General features: G+C 51.3%; 1 protein-coding gene across 2 annotated transcripts in view; it reads left to right on the top strand.

Annotated features, from left to right (window-relative positions):
• PLEKHA6 (pleckstrin homology domain containing A6) overlaps positions 1 to 26,030 on the top strand; it is a 137,149-nt gene that overhangs the window by 16,113 nt on the left and 95,006 nt on the right. Inside the window, exon 1 of one of the 2 annotated variants that reach the window (XM_032466959.1) lies at positions 23,025 to 23,063. The exons of the other annotated variant lie outside the window; for it this stretch is intronic. The gene's annotated coding sequence lies outside the window, so the exon portion shown is untranslated. Of the gene's footprint in view, positions 1 to 23,024; positions 23,064 to 26,030 lie in introns of those variants that run through there. 2 annotated transcript variants of the gene reach the window in all.

Genomic DNA, 26,030 nt, shown 5'->3' with positions numbered 1-26,030 from the left:
CCCAGCTGGCCCGAGCTGGGGGGAGGGGTGCCTGGGGGCTCAGCGATAGCTTTTCAGCGCGGGGCTCACACCTCAGAAGCCGGTGAGTCTGTTTTGATGCATCATATAGATGAGGTGGGAGGAGGAAGGCTGGGCTCTGGTCAGGGCTGGCAGCCGCCTGCCGCCGTGTGAGTCTGGGCTGTTGGCACTGCGGTGCCACTGCCTTCTCCATCCCTCATTCTTGGCAGCGATACTTGGGGATCATGGATGCTGAGAATGCTAATTATAGCCTTCTCGGTGCCCCCACCCCCACCTCCAGAATCCCCGATTCTGGGCTGATGTTGTCTGAATTTATTACATTTGAATTGCATCTCCTGAGTCAGGCCAGCTTTGGGGCTGCCAGCTTCCTAGGGTCCAGTTGGAGCCCCCAGCCTGGCTAGAGCAAAGAGGCCAGCCCCACCCTGTCTCTAATCTTGCCAGAGGAGTGAGTTTCAGGCCAGCAGGAAGGAGAGATGGAGGGGAGGCCTGGGGCGTCAGGCTCAGGTCAGCCCCGGGGACCCACCTTCCTCAGTGTGGGAGGGGTCAGGGTGTGTCTTTTATAGGTCACAGTTTGGGGCCCAGAGCTGCTGAGGCTCTTGAATTTCTGGGAGGCATCTGACCTGTGGGTCGCAGATTTAGTGGGGAGCACCTGAAGGAGCTGGAGCCTGATACGCGGCCATGGAGGGCGGGGGGATGGGTTTGTGATGGTGGGGCCAGGCTGCAGCTAGCAGAGCTTCAGGCTTATTGTGTGAGGTTCTGGGCAAAGGTTGGGGAAGCTGCAGGGAGGGTGATGTGATGATAGCTAGGGTGGGGGGTGAGGGGGAGAGTCAGACAGGAAAGGAAGGAGGAGGAGAAGGGAGGAGAGGCTGCGAGAGATGCTCCTTGTGACCACAGGCAAGCAGGGAAAAGGAAGAGAGAGGGGGCTGGAGCCTGGGAGGCCAGAGACGGGAGAGCCAGGATGGAGGGAGCCAGCTGTGGGGTGCAGGGCTGGGGAGGCCGAGCTGCAGGGGGCAAGGTGGTGGGAGTGGATGGGCTCAGAGTCAAAGGGGGTCCCGGGCTTCGGGGCTTGCCTGTTCTTCTCCGATCCCTATAGACCCCTCACCCGCAGTTTGGCTCCCCTTAGGGCCTCCTGCACCAGGGGGTGGGAGACGCGGTGGGCATATCTCTGCCTGAGCCTGCTGTCCAGATGGCTGCAGGGACATCACAGGCACCTGTCTTCCAAATCCCCCAAATCTTGGCTTCCAGGCCCCTCTGGAGGAGCCCAGTGCTGGAGGAGGCGGGGGGGCGCTTCTGTGAGCTGCATCTGAGCTCTGGCAGGAGATGAGCAGATCCCGCTGGTGAAGAGGAGGTGGGAGGGAAGCCCCACAGAGGCATGGCCCCTCTCCCGCACAGCACAGTGGCGCTGGCTCCTTGGAGGAGCCAGACAGTGGCCCGGGGCTGGAGCCATCTCCAGGTGGGGCGGCCACGGGGCGAGCCTGGCACTGCCGCGGGGCTCGCCTTGCAGAGAACAAGGGCCCTCTGTGTCCTCACCCGGCGCAGGGTGCTGGGCTGCAGATATGAATTATTAAAAGCCCTCACTTTTCCAATCAGCGGCGAGGTGCTAAACGTGTGAGCACGGCTGTATAATTAATCGTGGGGCTGCCACACAGGCTGGAGACAACGAGGGCTTTTTTTTTTTTTTTCCCTGGGTTTTTCACAGGAAGGTGATGGTGCAGGACGCATTACACAGATAATTACTTTTAACGTGCCTGCCTAGATGATTGAGTTGGATTCTTCCTGCTCCATGTAAATGAAGTAATTACCGAGGAAGTCAGTGAGCAGGCAGCCGCCTGGCTGGGGCTGACATGCGCCTGAAGGGCCCGAGTCACCCCCACTTGCCCGGGGCCTGGGGCTCAGGGGAGGGGGCTCATGGAGAAGCTGAGAGCAGGCCCAGCCTGGGTGGAAAAGTGGGGTGTCAGCCATTCTCTCTGAGCCTGTTTCTTCTTTCTCCCTTGCCCCTTGTGGGTTCCCTGGGGCCCTTGGCACTGAGCCTGTGGGCACCCCAGAGGAGGGGCAGGAGGAAGGTTGAAGCCCGGTGAAGCCCGGGAGAGCTTTCTGAGTGCAGGGACTGCAGCTGTAGCAATGGGTCCCGGGTTTGAGAGGTTTTGCACGGTGGGCTGGCTCTGGGCTGAGGCTTCCTGGATGTCAGTGCATTAGTGAGATGACTTTGGCAGGCTAGCCTCCAACCAGTTAAAAAAAAAAATTTAGAGAGGAAGGAACACACTTTGGGAAACATTTAGAATAAATGGTGAGCAGAGAGGAAGCGGCTTTGAGGGTAGGCTGAGTGGGACCCTTTCTTTGGCGATCGCTCAGCCAAGGTGGGCTGCTGCTCCCACCCACAGCTCCAGATGCCCCCAGAGACGGTCTAGTCCAGCCTCCCTCCAAGCCCAGACCAGCCCTCTGCAGCCTCCCTGAGGGGAGCACCCTCCTCGCCTGGATAATTCCAGCAACGGGGAGCTCATTACCTCACCAGGCAGCCTGCTCCAAGGTTAGAACATTCTGTTATATGAAATCAAAATCTGTCCACTTACAAGTTTTGGTTTTGATTCTTTGAAGCAGCACAGAGCAAGTCAGCTCTCTTTCCCACAGTGATAGACGTTTTTCTTCACATTAAAATAGTGTGTAATAGTCAGTGTTTGGACATACGGTATTTTATGTAGCCGTCTTTGTACTGGACATTTAGGTGGGTACCCTAATTTTCCTTTTACAAATAACACAGCATGATCATTTTTGTGCATGAGGCTTTTCCTATATTTTGGATTATTTTCTTAGGATAAATCCTAAAGCATAGAATTAATGTGGTGGAGGGCACACATTTAAAAAATTACTATTCTGTGAGGGTCAAAGTAATACATAGTCATTAAAAATGTAGAAAAACCCATGAAGAAAAGATTAAAATTACGTGTAACTCTCTCAGAGATTTAGTATATAATTTTAACATTTTGGTGTATATATGTCTTTATGAATTCATGCACAGGCATATGACTATATTTATTATCAAAATACACATATATACTGTTAAAATTTTGGATCAAGTATATAGTTTCGTTACTTAAATAACATTTTCCATGTCATTAACTATTCTTTTACAACATTATTTTAAAGCAACTGCCTAGTATTTCATTATATACCTATTCTGTTTCTTTAACTGGCCCCTATGTTAAACTGTGTGTTTCAATTTTTCACTTTTATAAACAATGCTACAGTGAACATATAAACATCTGAACCTTTACACATGTCAATGATGCTTTTCCTTAGGTTATATTTCTAGAAGTGGAATTCCTCTGTTTTTAAGTATTTTGATATATTTTGCCAAATTCCTTGTTAGAAGTAAGAAGTACTAATTTACATTCCCAGCAGCTGTGTATAAGAATGCATTTCGTTGCATGAGCATCGGCAATGAGTACTATAACTTTTCTCATTGTTTTAATTCATTGTTTCTTCATTGTTTTAATCCGTTTGATTAGTAGTGAGATTTAAAATTTTATTTTATTTTGTAACATTTTTTATTGATTTATAATCATTTTACAATGTTGTGTCAAATTCCAGTGTACAGCACAATTTTTCAATTATACATGAACATATATATATATTCATTGTCACATTCCTTTTTCTGTGAGCTACCATAAGATCTTGTATATATTTCCCTGTGCTATATAGTATAATCTTGTTTATCTGTTCTACAATTTTGAAATCCCAGTCTATCTCTTTCCACTCCCCACCCCCTTGGCAACCACAAGTCTGTATTCTGTGTCTATGAGTCTATTTCTGTTCTGTATTTATGCTTTGTTTGTTTGTTTGTTTGTTTTTTAGATTCCACATATGAGCGATCTCATATGGTATTTTTTTTTTCTCTTTCTGGCTTACTTCACTTAGAATGACATTCTCCAGGAGCATCGAGATTTAAAATTTTAAAAAGAGGTTTTAGAGTACGAAACTGTTGTCATTTGTTTGAGTCTCCGGTTTAAAAAAAAATTGTTTTTTCTTTAGTGGAGATACTGGAGGTTGAACCCAGGACCTCGTCCACGCCAAGCACGGGCTCTAACCAGTGAGCTAAGCGCCCTCACCCCTGAGTCTCTGACTTTTCTTAAAAGACAGTTTAGTGCAATTGTCAAGATTGCAGTTATAGGACCAAACTCAGGTTGAATCTGGGCTCTACCACTCACCAAGTATATGAACTAGACCGTGACTTAATCTCTCTGTGCCTTAGTTTCTCCATCCTTAAAATGAAGATAATAATGTGACTTTATCTCATAGACTTCCTGTGAAGGTAAATGAGATCACGTATGTATACATGAAGCATGTAGAATCATGCTAAGCAGAGTGATAAATGTGTTTGGTATTATTATCTTACTGTTGTTGATTTGCATGAGAAACACAGATATCTGAAGCCGGTAACAAGATTTCCCTTTCTCCAAATCCCCCAAGTCTCCTTGTTTGAGGCCCCTGTTCCTCCAGTGGCCCCCGCTCCCTGCTCCCTCCTCATGCTCTCCTGGTGCCTCACACTGGGTTTGGTCTCTTGGTGAGGTAGCCACTCCCTATTCCCAGAATAGTTCCCTGGAAGGTCACACTTCTGGCGGCTGGACAAGAGAATTCGGATCCTCTAGTGTCTTCTGGCTAACAGGACTCTCCCCTGGAGTCCCTTCCTCCCACCACCCAGTCCCCCTGCCCAACCCACACACACTGCCACGCGTGCATCCTTTCTTGACCCCTCTTTGTCAGACCTACCAGAGTGTTCCCCATTCTTTTGAGCCCTCTTTGCATTTTCCAAAGTAGCACCAACTAATCTGATAAACTAATTCTGGTCCATGGGTTAATAAGAGAGAGTTGGTGCCCAGTCTGCCGGGATGTAGAAAGAATACCCATCTGGAGTTTGAAGATGAGGATTCAAATCCTGGTCCAAATGAGCAGCTGTGTGATTTGTAGCAAGTTGCTTAATCTCTCTGAGCTGTTGTTTCCTGGTCTGAAAAATGGGGTTAGCGTCACTGCCCGCTTAGCTAGCTGATAGCTAGATGAGTAATATTTATGAAAGTAATTTGTAAACTGCAAGTAATTACACAAATGTCGGTTATAATAGACATGGATATTTGAACAATGTATATCTGAAGGCAACGCTTTAACTGAAAGGCCAGACAGGTGCCAAGGGGGTCCGTAGGAAATATGGTTGGGGCAGATGGTGTCCAGGGCGACCGTCAAATCCTCCCAGGTCACTTAGTGTCTGTAAAGGGTTGGTTCCTATTGTGTGAATTCAGGAAATGGGGCTGGGCAAGTCAGCGCTGATCTGATAAACATGTATGGATTACTTCCGCAGGGCCGTGGACCCCCTTCTTCGGGGAGGCGAGTTCCCTCCTTAGCTCTGACATCATCACGTCCTCCCAGTCTGGCTTGTTATTACCTGAGAACCAGAGTCTATAATTGCCGGTGCCAATTTGCTTTTAATTAGCCAAATGCTGGCAATTAGCTTGTTAAATTCAACTTGGCCCCTGGTGGTGAGGTCATTTTTCTGATTTTGCTTGGTTCCTGGGTCCTCATTAGTGTCAGTGGGCTGTCCAGACACTGCAGGTCAGCCTGCTTGCCTTGCCTGAAAGTACGGCTGCCTAGCTGGAGACTTGAAGAGGTCATAGAAGGGAAGGAAAAGCTGCTTTTGGTGAGGGGGGATGGAGGTGGGAGTGTGCCGATGGAGGCATAGGTAGACTTTTTGCAACCACAAGTGAGATCTAGAACACAGGTTCCTTCCTTCTAATTCAATGCCCTTCCCCTTCTGAGCCTGTTTCCTCATCTCTAAAATGGGAGCAATAATTTCTGCGCTGCCTGCATCACTGAGGTTCAAATGAGTTAATGTTGGAAGTGGGTGTGAATGTAAAGCAATGCAACATGAAATTGCTCTCTCGTGTCAAATGGGAAAGTTCTTGAGAATTAGACAGGTGGTCCCAGTGTCCCTGGACACTAGTTCCTGGGCCCCTGTACCTATCAGCCACTTCTCACGCTGTCCGGTAATTCCTGGTTCCACTGTCTTCCTGTCCCGTTCACTGTCCCCTAGACCGTGGTGAGAGGAAGGCGTTAGCACATAGCTGTGCTCAGTGAGTGCTGGTTGCACATACGAAGACTTGCACTGGAATGTTTGGCCCAAGGAACAGGTGTGGAGGAACAGTCATGAGAAAGGCTTTGATGGCAGTGGTAGGGGACATTTATTTCCTGTCCTCCTCAGCCTTGTGTCCCACTCCACTGGACTGGGCTGCTTCAAGGCAGGAGAGAGTCATATTCATTTTTGTCTTTGTGATGTTCCACACAGGGCCAGGCACATAGCGGCTGTTTGATGACTGCTTTTCAACTGACTGAGTGAGTGAGTGACACAGGGCAGTGTGGTAGAGAGAGCCTGGAATTGAGAGTCAGGTGAATAGGACTTGGAATCCTGGCCCCTCTGCTTTCTTTTGGCAAACGTTTACTGTAGGTGCAGTATGTACCAGGTACAGGGTTGCAAAAATGAATTTTTAAATTCACAGTCTGGTGAGGGAGCAGATGTGTGAGCAAACGATTGTCCTATGTATGATAGAGACATATGTTGCATTTGGTGGTGGCCAAGACAGCGTGACAGACTCTCCCGGGAGAGTCAGGGAAGGATTCCCAAGGAAGGACCTGAAACTGGGTCTCATCTGGGAAAATTGCATAACTTTCTTGGGTCTCAGTTTCCTAAGCTATCGTGTGAGGAGACTAAAGCCTGTTTCACGGAGGTAAGGATGAAATGAAATAGAATAATATAAATAAAACATCTGGTGCCCAATAATCCTTGTTTTTAAATGCAGGTACTGGGGATTGAACCCAGGACCGTGCATGCTAAGCATTCGCTCTACAAATGAGCTATATCCACCCCCTGACCCCATGATAATCTTTTAATAAATGTTAAAAATGTTTTCTTGAAGCCAAACCAGTGCTTGGTTGGTCAAGGAGGGGCATGCTAGCCAGGAGCTCACGGAACTTCAGAAGTTGCTGCGCACGTCATCTTAGCTCTGCGAGTGAATGCCTGTGTGACCTAGAACAGGTTCCTTAACTTCTCTGAGTCTCAGCTGCTATGTCTACAGAGTTTGTTGTGCGGATCAGCGGAGACACTTCAGGCAAGGTACCTAGAACACACGTGGCACATAGTAAGTACTATAAAAGCATAGCTGCTTGTGATCGCTACCAACAGATTTCATGGAGAGGCTGTATCTCCACGCAGACACACACATGTGTGCATGCTGACTCCCAGATGTGCTCAGAAGGGGGGGAGGGTGGGGAGGGCCCAGGGTTGGGCTGGGTGACAGCCAGTTGCTGCCCATTCTCAGAAACCTTCCTCGAGGTGAGGTGACCAGGATTCTGTTGGGAAGGTTGGAGAGACCAGGCTTGAGTGACAGAACTGAGGAGGCTGGCTGTGGCTCCTGCCCCAAGCTGGGGAAGCCTGCCTCATGGGAAACTCAGAGGTAGCCCTCTGACAGCAGGAACTTAATTCCCTGAGGCATGTAGGCCCCGGCCTGGGCCAGTGCTGCCGGCAACATCCTCGTGGCTCTGTCGCCCGGCTGGTCCCCTGACCTTCCTAAGCAAGGCAGCCTGGCGGCCATGCTGGGTTGCCGTGGTAACTGGCAGCCTCCCAGCTGGGTTGCCCGGGTAACCAGTTAGCTGGTAGTGGGGGAGGGGGATGGTGAGCTGGGGGGGAATCAGCCTTAAAAGAGGCAGAGGAGGACAAGGATGGAAGCAAGAGGAAGACAAATCCCAGATGCCCCCAGCATAGCTCTGTCCTCTCTCCCTCAAGGGACTGGTAAAACCAGAGAAAGGCAGGTAGGAAAGGATGTTGTGTTGTTTCCTCGCCTATGTGTGTGTGTGTGTGTGTGTGTGTGTGTGTGTGTGTGTGTGTGTGTGTGTTCTGTGGCGTGAGTCGTCTTGGACAATGCACTGTTTGGAAGATTTGATAGGGCGGTGCAGGGGCTCTCTCCGGCAGTGACAAAGGCAGGGAGGTCCGGAGAGGGAGCCATGGACTGTTCCAACCTGGGTGCCCACCCTGGTCGCCCTACCCCCAGACGACTTAACCTCTTTGAACTCTAGTTTCCTCATCTGTAAAACGGAGGTACTAACACGGCCCTCCAGGGACATTGTTGGGACAGTGCCTGCGTCTCCTCCTCACCTTCCACGCTGATTTTCTATTCAGTGGATGCTTTCCAGCCAGTGAACAGTTTGTCTTGGAGGCCTACCCTGGTCCAAGCCCAGCTCAGTGGTGCGGGAAGGGGGCGGGAGGGTTGGAATTCTTGGGAACCCAGAGACGTGGCTCTCAGCCTCAAGGAGTTTACCATCCCAATCTGCTGAGGGCAGGAAGCAAGTTTATACAGGTGGGACCACCTGCAAGAAAGTTTTCAAAGTAGGACCTAATTGAAATCTTTGCAACCAGTAGAAGGACATTTTTTTATCACAATCCAGCAAATGCGTGTGCGATACCCTTAGTGTGTGTGGTGCACGGTTCACGTTATATTGGAATCTACTCTGGTCTTTTAAAAGAAAAAAAAAACAGATATCTTGACCCTTCGGCGTGACTTCATACCCACCTGTGGGTCGCTGTCTTCAGTCTGAGACACACTGAGAGAGAATTCTACCCAAGCTCCTCAGGGGTGTACAGGGCCTTGGGCTCCTCTGAAGCCTTCCACGTGTGAGGTCATCTGGGTGGGTCCTCACAACTACAGTCTGGAAGGTAGCTGGGGCTTGGAGGTCATGACTGGCCCAGGGTCGCGGAGCCAGGGCTTGGTTGGGGAGGGGGTCTGTCTTGCTCAAGTTCATGGTGTGCTGAGTGTACGGAATCTCTCACTCATTTTCATTCTTGCTACAAGAGGAAGTGGGGGATTCTTCTTACAGACAGAGAAACCAGGCTCTAAAGATCCCAGTGGATGTGTTCTGGGCCTCTGAGAATCAGGTCCTGGAGTGGGGCCCAGGCCAGGGCCCCTCTTGTCTGCTGTGGCAGGGCCTGGGAGGCTGGGTGCAGAGGATGCTGTGAAGCGCTGGGCTGGGCCTGAGCGGCCTGGCTGCTCCCTCCGGGTCTGTGAGGGAGCAGAGGGGTGGTCCTGTCTGTGCTGAAGCCTTCGCCCTGCCCGCTTTCCCAGATGCGATGAGCCTGTGGCGGGGTCTTGGGAGTTTTCTGACAGGGAAGCCTGAACCCGTCCTGGGAGAAGCCAGTTTTTAATTGTCTATCTCCAGGGCGATGACAATGACGGAAGTGATAGCAGGAGGCGGGGCAGGTGTGGCCTTGACTGTGAGGAGTAGGTTCCGCAGGGGGAGGTGGGCTGGGCCCAGGCAGAGCGCTGCCCCTGTGAAGACTTGTGACAGATTCCAGGTCAGGCCGGAAGCAAGAAGCAGAGAACACGGAGGTGATCACAGTGCTCAGTTCCACTTTGAGCCGTGCTGTGAGAATGTGCCTGTTTTTCAGTCTCTCAGCACCCGGTTCTCCAGGCCTGGGGCCGCCAGTCCTTCCCTCCCCGCGTGGACTTTGCCCTTTGCAAACAGAAGATTGTGAGCAGGGCGCTCAGAGCTGAGGCGGCCCCTTTCCGTTGTTTGGGTGTGTTCTCTGCACCCACCATCTATGCGGCCCTTGCTGCCCAGACTGAGGGGAGGCCCGGGGAGCAGTGGGGGCACTGAGGCCGTGGGAGGGGAGGGCCAGCTTCAAGCCTGGGTCCTGGTCTCTCTAGGCCTCTTGCTAACTGACTCGGCCCCCACCCACATGAGCATCAACCAACCCAACCCCCCTCCGCCAGGCTGCTGCCTTTGAAACACATCGGGCCTGGGCGGTGGGTGTAGGACTAGGAATTCTGCTGGGACTCGAGTCGGGGTGGCGTTTCTGTCTGAGGCTGGGTGACTAGAGGCTGGGAGATGGTCAGTTTCCAATGAGGAGAATCGATGTCTTAAGATCATAGGAGGATGAACCGATTCACACGGGAATTGGATGAACATCTGTCTCGTGGGAACCCCTTATCTCTGCATCCATGCATTCTGCGTGTGCCCGGTCTGCTCTGTGCTGTCTTCCCTCCGGCTTGTCCAGGGTGACTTGATTACCTGCTTTTACTCATGAAGAATCTGTTTCTGAGATGGCAGGCCGCTCCCCCAGGCCCACATTGAGAGGTGGGGAGGGATCAGGATTGAGATTTATGGATGTTCCCATGTTTTCTGCCCCTCGTGTGACCCAAGTTTGAATGTTTGCATATTAGCCAGTGAGATAATGGGGGTGGCGGGAGATAGGGGAGGATGTGATTATTTATTTACCTCCTCTTTGTCACGATACCCCCAACAGTCGCGCCTCATTTTCCACCTCTGAGGGCTGACCCACTGGCCTCTCCCCAGGTGCCCAGACCCTGTGTCCTGGGAGAGGCAGGTGGCAAATGTGAGGGTGTGTGCGTGTGTTACGGGCAGGTTCACGTGCCTGTAGGCAGGGGCCGTCAGCTGCGCTTGGTTTAATCAAGGGGTCCCTCAGACCTGTAGAAAAAAGTCACAGAGACGCTAGGGCGAAGGCTTGGAGGCAGAGCTGAACTGCAGGAGGAATCAGGGAGCATATGCAGTGCCTGCCGGTCCTTACGGCTCCCTGGGCCCACATCGCGCTGGAGGAGTTGGGTGTTTAGCCAGGCAGCAGCTCCTCCAGGAGCCATAGCCTCCTTTTGCAGCTCAGGCCTCCTCTGAATCCAGAAACCAATGTCCTCATTGAAACCAGCTTAACCCTCTTGTGGCAGCCGGTGGGGCAGGCTTAACTGATTTTCCTCTTTCCCCTGTGCTCCGCTCCCATTTGCCGCTGCTCTTCTCCCAGCATCCCCATCACTGTAGTCACTTCCCCTGCGTGTGTGTGTGTGTGTGTGTGTGTGTGTGTGTGTGTGTGTGTGGATGTGAGTGTGGAGAGAGACAAGGGACGTCGGGTGAGCTAACATTCCCCAGTGTCTCTGATCCCACTATTAAGGTCAAGTGACTCAGCAGAGAAAGGAGGGTTTGCTCCAGGGGCTTTTGTGGGAGTGGGGCGCCTGCCACAGGTGCAGGGAGCAGAGCATAGGGTGGGAGGAGAGGGAACAGGAGGTGTGATGGTTGATCCTGCCATCCCGTTCGGGGTGATGCTTGTCAAACCAGCCACAGCCACCAGCTGTCTCGGACTTGTGCTGTGGGTAGCGTTGTACCCAAGGCAGCGTGCACATGGGCTCTGAGGGGGAGAAAGATGGAGATCCCACAGATCCCCTATGTGAAGAAAGCAAGAAGATGAGGGAGAAAAGAAACCGAGGCCTCTGGAGGAGCAGCACGGTGGAGATGGGGAGTGTGGCGAGGGTTCTCCATGGAGGGAAGCCGTAAAGGGAAGGGGGCTGAGGCTCTGAAAATGGAAGCTGGGGTCAGCATGGACAGGGCCAGACGCAGATGCCTTTTTCTTTTTTAATATATATATTTTTTGAGATGGAAGGTAATTAGGTTTATTTATTTATTTACTTAGTTATTGTTAAGAGGAGGTACTGGGGATCGAACCCAGGACCTCGTGCATGCTAAGCATGTGCTCTGCCACTTGAGCTACACCCTCCCCTTGGATGCCTTTTGATGGGCTGCCTCTGGTCAGCTGTTCTGAGGGCAGAGTGGAAGGGCTCAGAGACTTCGAGAGTGTCTAGACCCCAGAAAGGACTTTCTTGAGTCTAAACGGAAAGTGTCCCAATCAGATGCAGCATCTTCCAGATCTGCTGATGTCGGAACCACGGCCAAGCCGCCATCGACACTTAGACTTATTCAGTTATATTTTTTAAAGCGTCCTTTCATTGGCTGAAACAGCCCGCTGGAAATAGAAGTTGCTCTGAAGCATTTTCTTTCACATATGTCTTTCTGAAAAGTTGGTATCTCCTCATAGTAATTAGCATAGTGCCTTGAAATAGTTGGTGCTTGACACGTCCCTCCCCCCACCTTCCCTGGGCGTCGTGCTTGGGGTGGGGCAACACGCAAGAGAGTAAGATGTGAACCTGCTCTCAGTCCAAGTCCTGTCGCGGGTCGAGGTTGCAGTTGATTTCCCAACCTTCTGGTTCAGAGCCAGTTATTGGCCAAAGGATTTGCAGGGTGGATTGTTGATCATATGTTGTCCATCCTTCTCTGCCTTTCTCCTTGGAGATGTGGCTTTGTCACTGACTTCTAGGGTACACAGATTATGTAGATAAGGTGCTGGCCCATAGTATCATTTGGGTGAGGAAGCTCTGAACCTCTTTCATACTTTTTTTATGATGACCCCATATTTTTAATATCTCTTTGAGAGGGAGCAGTCTGCTTTTAGCCAGTTTAAAGGAGTTTATCGCTCCCACAAGAACCTCATGAGATAGCAGGTCAGGGGAGGGAGGTATCGGCAGAAGTTTATTTGCATATTTCCCACAGTCCTTCCTTCGGCTCATTTTCCAGGCGTCCTGGGCAAGTTGTAGTCTGGGCACAGCTGTCACTTTCTCTCCATCACATACACCAGAATCTGTTGGCAGTCCTGGCTAAAGGTAGCTCGTTATAAACACTGTGCTCAGGTGTCAGAGCCTGTTTTCCCAGATGGAAAGACCTAGACTCTTACCCTTGGAAGCCACCTTTCAGATGGTCCAGCCTTCCTCCCAAATAGCAGTCCCTTTTCCAGCGCCCCAGACACGTGATCAGCCGGGACCCCTTGAACCCCCGGTGACCAGGAGCGCTGCTCTGTGCAGCAGCTTTCTGCATTGTTGGACACCTTCAGCTCATAGTGTTCCTTGATGTCGAACTCAGACTTTTCTTCTACCATCCACCCTTTCGTTTGAGTTCAGCATCGTGGCCATCCTGACATTCTTTTCTGAGCTCACTTGTTTGTCACATTTTGAGAGTCAGACCAGGTTAAGAGACAATATGACACAGTGGGAAAAATTGAAGCTCCAGGTTTCATCTGCCCATGTTTGTACCTGGCTTCACACTCGTCAGCTGTGTGACCCTGGTTATAATCCTTAACCCCTCTGAGCCTCAGTTCATCCATCTGTAAAATGTCGTACAAACCTCACAGGTTGCTGAGAGGGCTAAATCAGTTAGCATGTGTAAAAGGCTTAGAACAGGGCCGGGCAACTACAAGCCACTCCATGCATGGTAGTGTTTTAGCTTCTCTTAACATAAGCTGTCTAGAATTGAACACAGTATTCCAGATGTGGTCCATTCAGCGGGACTCTGATGCCCTCTGTGTGACCATCTCTTTCTATTATGTCAGAATCGGTTTGCAAGTCACTGCCGTCTAAACATTGTGCTCATTGTGCTGAAATCCTCTGGTTATTCCCCCCGGACAGCTGTTAGGTTTAGATCCTCCCCTCTCTGACATGGAGGGTGTGATCTGCTTTAGAGGGAAGGTCAGTGTCAAGGGGAGCCCAGAGCGTCCCTTCACGTTAGTTCCAAACACACGTGATCCCTCACTGATGCAGTCTGGTCGTTTTTATAAATAATGCTACTCTGCATCTGTGTTCTATTTGGAAAACCCCTTGACTCACACTGGCCTGAAATAAAACCCTGCCCTCGCCCCACGTGCGGGTCTCTTTCGTCCTTCTCTGTGCATCCGCTGCACTTGCTCATCGAGTGAGCTGAGCCAGTGCTGTGGGGACTTTCCTAGCCTCCAAATTCAGCTCCTCCAATTCGCAGAGTTCCCAGGCTATCGCGGAAGAAACACGGATGCCCCAAGCATATTCAGAGGGCTTGGTTTCACAAGTAAATCTTCTTTCTCTTTTTTTTAAAATTTTTGTCTGTGGAGGTGCTGGGGATTGAACCCAGGACCTCATGCGTGCTAAGCATGTGCTCTGCCACTGAGGCAGAGCTACACCCCCGCCACCCCAGGTAATCCTCTGAGACTCTCTAAATCCTTGCTCTTCACTGGCCTGGGAGCTTGTTAGAAATTCAGAATCTCAGGCCTCACTCCTGACCTAAAGAATCAGAAATCTGAATTTAACAGGATCCCCTAGGAGACTCATATGCATGTTAAAATTTGAGAGGTACCGCTCTGCTTTATTCAACTTGGGGTAGGAATGAGGCTGAGACGGGGAGAATTCTATTTTCCAAGCTCTGAAATCAGTCCAATTGATGAGTCTCCTAGGGACAGAAAGAACTATTTCCAGGATACTTGATCACTAACTGCCCACAGCCTTGTTTGCTTCTTGAACTGCCAATAATAGGGTTTTTATAAACCTCCATGCATTTTTTCAAAAAATCTAGATTGTGCTTGAGATTTCCCATGTTATTAGTAATAAGCTCTTGAGCGTATTTCAAAGCTTTGAACTAGACGTACAACTGGAATCTCTTAAATGTTAAATGCAGGGTGTTATCTTTATGATACATTTCATTTTCTCAAAATTAGGCCATTATTTTAGTACATGGAATCCTGATTCTGTCAAAAGTGTGTGAGCCATCCCTCCTGGCCTTCTCAGGAGCAAATCTGGTAGCCTTGTTTTCTGAGTCTTTATGCAAATCATGGATGAAGCCGAGGAGCACAGCAGGATCCTGCCCGGCCCCCCGTGGTGCTCATTCGTTCTTCCAGCCAGCCATGCTGAGCACCGAGCTGCGTCCCTGCAGCCCGATGAGCTGGCTCCAGCTCTGCGCCTGCTCCCTGCGGCCTTTGTCACCTTTGACAAGGTATTATCACCCCAGACTCCTGCTTCTTCATCTGTAATTGAGGAAATGGGGGTAGTTGTCAGGATCCCCTGGGATGCACCAAAGAAGTGTGTGTGCTGGGCGTCCCTCCCACTCCCCCAGAGATCCTGATTCAGCTGGTCTGCGGTGGTACCCAGGTATTAGTATTGCTCAGAAGCTCTCTAGGTGATTCTTGTGTGAAGCCAGGATCGAGAACCCCTGGACCAGATCATCTCTAAGACGCACTATCTGCTGCTCTGGCCTCAGAGGCTCCCTGGCAGCCCGATAGGCATCTTCTGGGGCCTCTGGTCCCGCAGCCTGAGCGACACTGGCGGGGTCTGTGGGAGGGGAGAGGGCCCGGCTGGCCGGGGCGGCGCGGTGGCCAGGCACCGGGCAGTCCACGCAGAGCCGCAGGGCACCCCTTCCTTCTCCAAGCCTCTGGGAGAGGACTCGGGATGCCGCCCTCTCAGCCGTGTGCTCTCCCGCCTTTCTCCTCTGGACAAAAGGAGCACCTTCGACTTCTCTGAAATGGGCTGCTTTTCCGTGTTTCCGAGCTTGCCGTTTAAGAAAAACAGCCAAAAGCCAGTGTAAGTCAGTTTCAGCATCGGACAAGATGGCTCCCTGTCTGGTTCCCCTCTTTACCCTCTGTGTCTGTCCCCACGTCGCTCAGGAGGTGACAGCACCTCTGAGGCCTTCTCTTGCATGTCTTTCCCTTCCTGGCCTCCCACAGGCCAAGGGGTGCCCTATGCTGGAGCTGTGGCAGCTGCCAGGACCCTTGCTGGTGACACGTGAATACATGCCGTGTCCTCTGACTTGGCTCTGAGGGCTCAAAGCACCTACCTGCCCAGCTTGGCTCACCTGGGGCAAGACTCACCTCTACCCTGCTCATCCTTTGAGCATCCTTTCCCTGCTTCTGGGGCAGGAGTGTGCCCAAGGTCCGTGCTATCTTGTCCCATCCCCTTCCTCCCCGCAGTAGCTGCTGGGTACCCGAGTGTCTCTGCAGTGGGCTTGTTAATTGGCGCTTCAGCTGGCTGATTGACTCTAATGCAGGCGAACGTTTATTTACCACGGCAGCCGCCTCTCAGACAGCCGTTAATTGCAGGCACAAGAGAGACAATAATTATGGGATAATGGGTGGCTTTTGTGTGAGTCCTTCTCCTTGCACTGTGTCAGCAAACACCGAGGGTTTGTTTCCTAACATTCAGTCCCCCTGCCGAGGAGATGCCACAGCCCATCCCACAGGCTCCATTCCTGTCATCTGCATGCCCCTCCCCAGGGTTTACCACACCCCCTGGGTGACATCTTCCAACATATCATCTCCCATCATCACGCAGTCATGACCCCATTTTTAGGATTTGTAAGTTGAATCGGTGCTTTTTAGAAAGTAGTACTTAATCACCTTTGCTTAAAACCTGGGTAAGTAAATACTAAACTGTGTGCTTTCTTCCGTGGGTCCTTCTGCTCTTTGTTAATATTTTTACGTAGTTGTAGTAAGTGTGTGGCTGTTGTCCTGTGCCATGCACTTAAAAAAATTTATACAAACACTTCCAGGTATGCCAGTGGTCCATAAATTTTTCATTTTTAATAGCCATAAATAATTCTGTCTTGTTGCTCCATTACTGTATTGCTTTTCTCTTATTACTGGGAATCTGGGCTGTTTCCAATTCGTTGCTATCATGAATAGCTCTGCTATAAACATCTTTCTGTGTTACTGGTTTTTCTCCCAGTTATTTCCCACGGGGTGAATTGAATTATGAGTTATATTGATCTGGCATCATGTTGGGAAGAGCTGAGGGGCGTGGGGAGCTGGAGGCTACTGGGAGACTTTAACCAATTCCCTCCCCTCCGTCTCCCAATGCGTGGTTCCTTCCCTTCTCACCTCCCTTCCCGTCCCTTGCTAGGAGGATGCCCGCTCCGTCGTGTCTAGTGACAACCCAAGTTCGTGACGTAGACACTCGGTGTGCTGGCTGTCCACTGCTGCAGGCTAGACCGCCCCAAAGTGGGGTGGCTCAGCCCGCCCATGTGCTGCTCCCTCTCGGGGTTCTCTGGGTTCCCTGGGCTCAGCTTGCTCGGCTTGTCTTCTGTCCTGGCAGTCATCTGAAGGCGGGACCGAGCCAGGCAGCCAAAGTGACGCCTCACATGGCTGTCATCCGGGGGCTCAGCTGGGGCCATCAACCTGAGTGCCTACCTGTGGTCTCTCCATGTGGCCTGGGCTTCCCTCGGTGTGGCAGTTGGTTCCCAGAGGAATGTCTCAAGACAGAGTATTCTGGGGGACCCAAGTGGAGAGTTTAAGGCTTCTCATTCTCTAGTGTCACTTTGGTTAACATTCCGCTGGTCAAACTGAGTCATAGGCCCCCCTAGATGCAAGGGGAAACTACCTCTCAACAGCAGGAGTAGCCAAGAATTTGCAGCCATCTTTGTGTGTGTGTGTATGTTTTATGTATTTCTATTGAAGTAGAGTCAGTTTACAATGTTGTGTCAATTTCTGGGGTACAGCACGATGCTTCAGTCATATAGGAACATACATACATTCATTTTCATATTCTTTTTCACCACAAGTTACTACAAGATATTGGATATAGTTCCCTGCACTATGAAGTTTAAGATTTTTTAATTGTTCTTTTTTTGCAGGGGAAGGTACTTAGGTTTATTCATTTATTTATTCTTAGAGGAGGTGCTGGGGATTGAACCCAGGACCTCATGCATGCTAAGCATGCGCTCTGCCACTTGAGCTATACCCTCCCCGCCTCCCATGCAACCATCTTTGATCTCTACCCTGGAAGGAGGAAAGCAGGTACTGATTGGTATCCTGTGACTCCTGTTAGCTTCTGCCTTCCGAGATGCCGTGGGAGAGAGTCCACGCCTTCATTTCCACACTCTGCCCATTCTTGCAGCTTGGAAGTCACGTGATCTCTTCTCAGCACCTTCCCTGGTGGCCCCAAAGGAGTCTTAACTCTCTTCCCGCATCCTCCTCTCTTCCCTTTCCAGACTCCCATGGCCCTATATGTTTGTCCACCCTTGTCGTAAACAGCTCTTATCACACATCACAGCAGTCGGTTATTTATGGGCTTGGCTTGTTAGGTTGTAAACTCCTGCTTGAAGGCAGGGACTCTGCCCCACTCTTCTTCACCCCCCACGCCCTACCGTACAGACAAAGTCAAGTCCCTGGCATGAAAGAAAGCATCCAAAATGTCATTCCCTTCCCCCTCCTCATCGGACACTCCACTGTCTGTTGAATGAATGAGTAAATTATCTTAATAAAAGGGGGATGGGGGAAGAGAACAAACATTCACTGAACACTTAGTATGTGGAGCTTTACGTAAGTTATCTTATTTAATTTTTACAACTGGCACGTGTGCAGTTCTACCCCTATTTTACAGATGATAAAGCTGAGGTTCAGAAATGTTAAATAGCATGTCCAAGGGGACATCACTGGGTTATGTGGTTAGAAAACTGTAGAGCCTAGATCTTTGGGAACTTAGGGCAAACGTTCTCTCCCGTACACCTAACCTCTCAACTTCTTTCCCTCTCAAATGGGGAGTATAACACTTACTTCATGTTTGGATGGAAGGAAATAAGACACGCAAAACACCCAGCGCTGGCGTGGAGAAGGCTTTCTTACTGCCTATCATGACATGACTTTTTGTTTGCGAGGGTTTGACGGGCACCCTGCACATTTGGGATGCTTTTGCGGCTCGTGGTGTGGTTGATGGAACTGCCCCGTTAACAACTTTGGGTGTGAGCACTGTTCACCAGCACCCACGCAACTGCTCTGCAACATGCTTCCCAGTGCCTCCTTCCCTCCCCTCCCAGCACTCAGGAGTCATTTGCCCTGGATTTTCCTCTGCAGAGCCATCTCCCACCTTCTCTGTAAACACAGTGCCGACAGCCAGGGCTCCAGTCACCCAGGCGGCTTCCCCTCGAGCAGCTGAGCCCGGGGGTTCCACTCCCCCACGTTAGTTGCTTTTGTTTGCTCTTTGAGAGTTAATTCCAACAAGAGCTCATTAGTTCTCTTTCTTTGTCCTCGTCCTCATGCTCACGTGTCCTCTTCACCTCTCGGCCTTGATTCCAGCTTTTGGTCTCTGTCTTGTCAGGTCCAAGTACCCCATTTAGGATGATGCTAAATGATCAGTGGTGATGTTTCACTGGGTGAGTGATGATCTGGACTTGAAAGGAGACTGCAGGACCATTACAGGGTTTCCTTAGTAGAGCTGGGGACAGCGATAATTTATGTCCTTCCTTCCCTGATGCCCTTCCCTCGTATTGCTTTGGCTCAGGCCTCATCATTCTCTGGCTTGAGACGCTGCCTGGGAAGGGAGGAGCTGGCTAGTCTAGGCGCCCACCAGTCTGCTCTGGTCCTCTGTCCTTTCATTCCAAGCTGAGTTTCACCTCCCACTCCTCTGCCTGGCCACCGATATGTAGCATGGAGTTGCCAGAATCACAGAAAGCAAAGGAGTTTGGATTTTTTTTCCCCTTAACTCTTCTCACACCTTTCCCTCCAAAGGCTCAAACTGAAAAGCCCGGGAGTCCAGAATGATGGGAGTTTCTTAAAATTCTTCCCTTCCTGCCTCAGTTTCTTCTTTCCTCCTGGTGCTGGTCATTTGGTAGAGCCGCGGGGCTCAGGGGAAGTGAAACGGAATCCCCGCTAACAAACCGCCCTGCAGGAGAGAGGGAGGAGGTGTCCCGGACCCTGCTCTCTTTACCACTCTGGTCCAGCATTAGCCGGAGGCCCGTCACAGGCAGTTGCTAGCTTTTGTGATTCTGTTCCAGTCCGATTCTGTTCCTGGATGCCTGGAGTTTGACAAATCTTCAAGTGCAGAAAAAGCATTCCCTGCACCCACACGGATTTGCAAATATGTGTCCTTTATGCTTACAAACCCATGGTGGGGTGAAGGGAAGAGGAGGAGGGCAAAACAGGTTACAGGCTGGTCCAGCACTGATTATTAATTTCTTACAGGAAATCCATGCTTTTAGTTGTAGGCTGGTAGTAGAAAACCATATTGGACACATTTGTGCTAAATTATAGAAAGCCTCGTGTTTCAAACTAAAAAGTTTAGCCTCTACCCAGTAGGCAGTAGAGATACATTGAAGGCTTATGAGCCAGGGCATGACCGAATTGTCATTTGAAGAGAGCAGAAGGGACCAGATTCAGGGACACCCTCTCATCTCCAGGGCAGTGGGGCTGGGGATTACGTGGTTCCGGTGGGTTCCTGGGTCACGTTTAGTCTGTACGCTGAAGACCACATCGTGGACGGGGGAGACTGGTCGCGATGGGGGTTTCTAATAACACACAGAGGTATTTTAGGGGCTTAGGTGGGTGAAGTTGGAAATCCAAGCCTTAGGGTAAAGTTGAATTGGTGACTGGAGGCAGGAAGGTTAGGGTTAAGGTCAGGGTTAGGGTGTAGGGGACCAGATAGGGGATTAGAACCTCTTGGAAAGCTTCTCTGACACCAGAGAGGTAAGCCCACACGTGGAGGCTTTTGCCCTGTGCTCCAGGCACTAGTGGCTTGGTAAAGCAGCAGGGATCAGGGAAGGTGAGCTCTCAGAGGAGGGCTCGGGTGTCCCCCGGAGCACCTTAGAGGCAGCTCTTAAAGTGACCCAACAGAGTTGTTTGCTGGTCATCAAAATAGTTGAGGCAAGGTGACGGGGGACTATGGCAGAGCAGTGGCTTGGGGGTGTGGGAGGTGGAAAAGAAGTTGCAGATACGCCTTGCATGGCCCAGAACAGCTGGCTTTTCCATCCCCCCAGGGGCTTAGCCCTTCCTACCCGTACAGAAAAGGAGAAGTGGGGAATGACATGGCTCCTTGTCTGTGCTCTCTTCCAAGATCACTTTTGTTTCTTCTCATCAAAACTGGCGCCATCTCTCTGGCACTGCTTTCCCCAGGGCTGGAGCTGCCCGGTGTCTCCTGAACATTTTCTTGCCTTAATCCAGTTGCCCCAGCAGAAAGCAGAGAAGGGTGCAAAGATGCATTTGAAAGATGGAATCCTCCTTCGGACTCTGATCCTCAAAAGCAGCCTCCCTCTCCCCACTTCTTCCCCCAAGAGGGGCCTTCTCTAGAGCCTTTCTCTGGTGGGGAAGGAAGGGAGGAACTTGGTCCAAGGGGCCTGGCCTGGGTTTCTATACATTGAGTGGAGCTGTCTGCAGTGCTGGGCTGAGGCCAAGCTAAACAGCCCCCTCCCCCAGCGGCCCCCAGCCATCCCACTTTCCTGGCCTGGCTGGGAAGGAGGTGGGACCTGGGGGGTTGTCTGTTGGTTAACCCTTGGGAGGCCAAGGGGAATGAAGGAGTCCAGTAGGAAAGTGTCTCTGTCCGTTTCCTAGTTACGTGGCCTCGTCAGACCAAGTCTAGAGCGGCAGACCCAGAGCCCTCCTCCGATGGCGCTCTTGTGGGAGGGCAGGTTTATTTCACGGATAATTAGGATGGTGGTTTGGCTGGTCGGGATCTTTGACTCCTTTTGGAACCAAGATTTAAGGTTTCATTGAACAAGATGCCAAGAGGACTTTGCTTCCAACCCACCTTGCCGCCTCCCCCACTTGGCTCCTCCCTCTGAGGTGGGGGCTGTATCAGCCCTGCTGCTTGCCTTGTTCCCCTGCCCAGAAGCGTGGTTGCCTCCCGGGCACTATTCCTCGCACCTGGGCTGAAGCATGTCAGTCCACACTGCCTGCTCCACTCCATCCCAGGCCTGCTCCCAGGGAAGGTCCTAGAGACAGGAGAGTCTCTTCCCCCTCCACCCCAGCCACGATTAGCATCATATTACTCCTGGCCATTTGTGTTCAAGTCCTGGAGAGAAATAGCCCAAGTCTGGACCTCTCAAAACTCACAACCTCAGAGGGACATTGCAATTTCGAATAGCCTGAGTATGAATTTGTTGTCAACCAGGAGCAAGATGAGTGGACACTTCTTAAGTTTTGGGGAGAATTTATTGATGGCGAAATCCTTGCGCTTGCATCAAGCCACCTGCCTTTAATTCCTGAGGCCCCTGAACCTACCTGATCTGGAATTAGGTTGCTAACAATTGGTCAAGGTAGCCCTGCGAGGGGGCTCTTCCCAGAGCAGCTGAGGAGCAGGACCTGGCCTCCGTGTTTGGTGTTTATCCTGCCCCTTGAGGGCCAGGCCCTGGGCTGGAGGAGAGAGAAACAGGTTTTGAGCATCAGAGATGGGTTCCCATCCTGGCTGTGGCACATGCCTAAGATGTGTGACTTCTGATCACTCACTGTCCCCTCTGAGCCCCAGCTGTTAAACCAGATGCGGGATAGGGGTAGCAACATAAGGCTTCCCTCCTTTGGGTTCTGCGAAGCTGCAATGGAAAACAGTCTTCGTGTATAAAGAGCGGTGTGCAAACGTCAGAGATTATTTATAGCATTATTCTTAGGAGAGTCAGGGAACTCTTGGAGTCCTGGGTTTAAGCCCTAACTCCCTGTGAAGTTCCTGCAGCCCACAGCTTCTTCCCTGGGGGAGTAAAGGAGAGGCAGCCCCTCGGGTGTGAACTGTCTGCTCTTCCAAGCCTCCCGGCTTTGGCCCAAGCCTGATGGTTAGAGAAATCCAGGTCAACCCACAAATACAGACCCAAGGCCAGATCATGCTTTCCTGCCCAGTCCCTGGCTTGCCCTCCTTCCTGAATCTTCTGTGCCTGCATTTTCCCTCTGATGGAGCTGGGGGGCGGGGGCGGGGCTCTGGTTCTCCTGCGCGGGGCACTGAGGCCGGGGGTGTTGGTGGTCTCTGGTTTGGTTTGTCTTGGGTTCCCCTTATCCTTATTGAGGATGGCCCTGCAGAGCCTGACAGAAACCTGACTTCTCCTTCCTAGGTGGGGCCAGAACTTTGTTTATGGTAATGATACCTCGCATTTGCAGAGCGTAGCTTCTTCTGCAAGCCCCGAGCCCTTTTCCTTCCATGCCCGCTCCCATCACCCTGCAGCTGTTCAGTGACCTGCCTTAGGTGGCCGCCAGCAAGTGGCAGAGCCGGGATCTGAGTTTCAGAGTCAGCCGTTCCTCTGGAGTTAATCTTGAGGTCCCTCGACTCTCACGGGGGCCTGGTGGCCCACTTCCTCAGTGCCTAAAGGGTGAGGAGGGGTGCCTGCTCCCCGGCCTGGTGGGGGTTGACTCCAGGGTAACCTTGCGTCCTGTGGTTCCAGGTCAGTGAGAGTGAGGAGGTGGGAGGCGGTCACCTTGTGACAGCCCAGCATGGGCATGAATATGGAACAGGCACCTTGGATGAATGCTAAGTTAATCCTGTGTCCCCTTCAGCAAGGTGCCCCAAAAGGGCGGGCTCTGGGCAGGCGTCCTTGATTGGCTGCTTGGTCTGGGCGGAGCCTCCTTCCCGACACGCCTTCCCTCAGGAGGCAGGTGGATCAGTCCACTTGTCTCCCTTCCAGGAGCAGCCTGCTAGGAGGTAGGAGAGAGGCCGCTGGGCCCTGAGGTGTGTCTGGGAGTTGCTCCTGCACACCCGGCCTGGGCCAGTGAGGGCAGGGAGCTCTCTCTGAGCAAACTGGGCTGTGAGGGGCCGCTGGCGCCCCGGAGCCGGGGGCTGCGGGAGTGGGGTGGGCAATCGGCTGACCTGTGGCTCTGATTATGTGTTTCTGGGGGCCTCTGGAACCTTCCCCTCCCCGTCCCTCTCCCCTCACTCCTCACTGTGGCTCTCTTTCTCCCTTCTTCTCTCTTTTTCTTCCTTCCCTTTGACTCAGTTATTTCCTCCACAGATTTGAGCTCTGGAATGTGCTAAGTCTGGTACTCACCCCTCTACTTCCTCCCGTACCCCATCCTGTCCCCTTCCCCTCTGAATTCTCCGTCGTCCCCTTCTCCGTCAGTCTTGTCTCGTCTCCCAGGGCTCTGTGAGGCGCAGCTCCAGGAAGTGCTGGGGATAGACCAACCTGGGTGGTGTCAGCTGTTTGCCCAGGGTGGGGTTGGCCAGGCCTGGGCCCCTGGGCTGGGCTGAGCGTAGGCTTGGGCGCTCGGCTCTTCTGCAGCCTGTCCCCAACACCTTCCTCCTCCTCCTCCCTCCTCGGCTTCCCCGCCATGGTACCTAGTGGAGCTGGAAAGGCAACGCAGCCTCTGATCCAGTCACCGCAGACGCTGCTTCGCGGGGATGCTAATTCTTTCCCAGACAACAGGGTAGTGAAAGGCTACCTTCAACATGGGGCTGCGAAAGCTCTTAGTTTTCAGCTCTGAGCCAGGTTAGTCCGAGGAAAAGCCCGAGTGTGGCATTGCGCCTCCAGAGATTTAGTGAGGCTCCACCTCTGTCTCGTGGTGGGACCTGGGATGTTGCCTTCTCTTCCGCAGTCCTGGGCCTACCTCTGCCAAAGGCCCCAAGGGGATCTAGCCGTAGAAAGTGAGGTGGAAGTTGTTGGAGCGCGACTACCAGACAGGGAAAGGCAGCCTGGGGTGGGGGGGTCCTCTCCCAGCACGTTCTCACGGGCAGGAGAGCAGAGGCCGGAGCCCATGGCCCGGCCAGCTGGGAGGCGTTCATTGCCCTGCGCTTATGTCACCGCAGGGATGATCACGGAGTCTGAGTTTTACTTAAAAAAAACTTCTTCATTGTAGGAAACTGCAGCCATAGACGAAAGTAGAGAGAAGGGTGTAGTAGTCCTCCTGCACCCAAATGTCAGGACTTTTGAAGTCAAGTCATGGCCAGTCTTGTAGGTGAACTCCCAGTCCTTTCTATCTTCTGATTATTTTGAAGCAATTCTAGACGGCTTATCATTTCATCTCTAAAGACAGGGACTCAAGGGGTAGGGTGTAGCTCAGTGGTAGAGCGTGTGCTTAGCATGCACGAGGTCCTGGGTTCAATCCCCAGTCCTGCCATTAAAATGAATATATAAATAAACGACCCCCCCACCCCAACCCAAAATAAAGATAGGAGCTCTTTAAAAAAAGTCATTGTCACACTTAGGCAGAATGAACAATTCCTCAATATAATCAAATTCCAGTTCGTACTTATCCTTCTCTGATTATTATAAAATTTATTTTCTAGTTTTCTTTGTAATTTGGATCCAAGTAAGTCCGCGCCTTGTGGTGGGTTGTTACAGCGCTCACGTCGCTCTTAACTTAGAGGCGTTCTTCCTCTTTCTTTCCCTTGCGATGTTTTGCTGAAGACACGGGGTCGTTTGCCTTGTAGGGTTTTTCCCATTCTGGGCTTGGCCGACTGCATCCTCACCAGGTCATTCACCATGTTCCACTGCCCATGTATTTCCTGCTCATGTAGTTAGATTTAGGGCTCGCTCAAACTCAGGTTCCTTTAATTTATTTACTGGAGGGGTAGGAACCCCTTGGTCGTGGTGTGTACATCTATCAGGAGGCACACAATGTCTGGTTGTGTCTCCTTTTGTGATGTTAGCAGCCTCGATGGTCATTGCCTGGATCCATCCAGTCATTACAGGCTAATTGCCCATTAATGACTCTCTGTTTGGATGCTGCCTTTCTCATCGCACAGTAAGTGATCTCTTACTTTGGAGAGAAGCCTCCTTCTCCGGGAGGTGTTGCTGTGGAGGCTGAGACCACATGGCAACGGGGTGGCTCACCCCCACCCCCTCTGGTGTCTCTGTGGATCAGTAAGGCAGGTATCTTAAAAATGCCAGGTTGGGAGTCTTGTAAAGAGTCCTGAACACTCTGCACGGTTCAGTCAAATTTCAAGCCTTTGTGCTGATGGAGTCAGAGGTCCAAATAACTTTTCTAATTCACTCTGAAATATAGTTCAGCCATATTTAGTCAGAGTAATGCTCAGGCACAAACCTTCCCTGACTATCCTCTGTACCCACGCCCTGGCTCGCACTATCAGTGACATGATAATAACTCTTTCCGTTTGTATAATAGTTTATAGTTTGTACAGCACACGTACGCTTGAGATGTTAAGAGGAAGCGTCGAGGTCAGCTTGCTTGAGGGTGGATTTTGATCCAACTTTTTAGTTGCTTGGCCTTGGGCTAACTTCTCTCTGCATCAGTGTCTCCACCTACCTTACAGGGTAGTTATGGATAGTAAATGTGATAATGTAAACAAAAAGCTTGGCACAGTGCCTGACACACAGTGGGTGCTCAGTGAGTGTTAGCTGTTGTTATTTTGAATGATCTGCTCACAGCAATCCAGTGTCTAGCTGGGAGAACCTGCAGGTACTGCCCAAGGGCAGGGTGACAGCAGACAGTTGGAAGCTGACCATGTGTCACAGACGTAGGGTTGTATGCTGGCTCTTCCAGGACCCATTAATATGGACGCAGGCAGCATCTGACAGCAGTTTCGTTTCTTTGCACCTTAACCAGAGTCATCAGAAAGCAGCCAGGCCAATTCAGCCCAAATGTGAAGGATGATGGGGTTGTGTCCAGAGAAGTCAGAGAACTCGCTCTCAGAAACTCAGCAAGTCAGAAGACG

The sequence above is a fragment of the Camelus ferus genome, chromosome 23 (genome assembly GCF_009834535.1).
Source record: "Camelus ferus isolate YT-003-E chromosome 23, BCGSAC_Cfer_1.0, whole genome shotgun sequence".
In the NCBI taxonomy this organism is placed as follows: domain Eukaryota; kingdom Metazoa; phylum Chordata; class Mammalia; order Artiodactyla; family Camelidae; genus Camelus; species Camelus ferus.
This window is presented reverse-complemented; position numbering and strand designations above follow the sequence as displayed.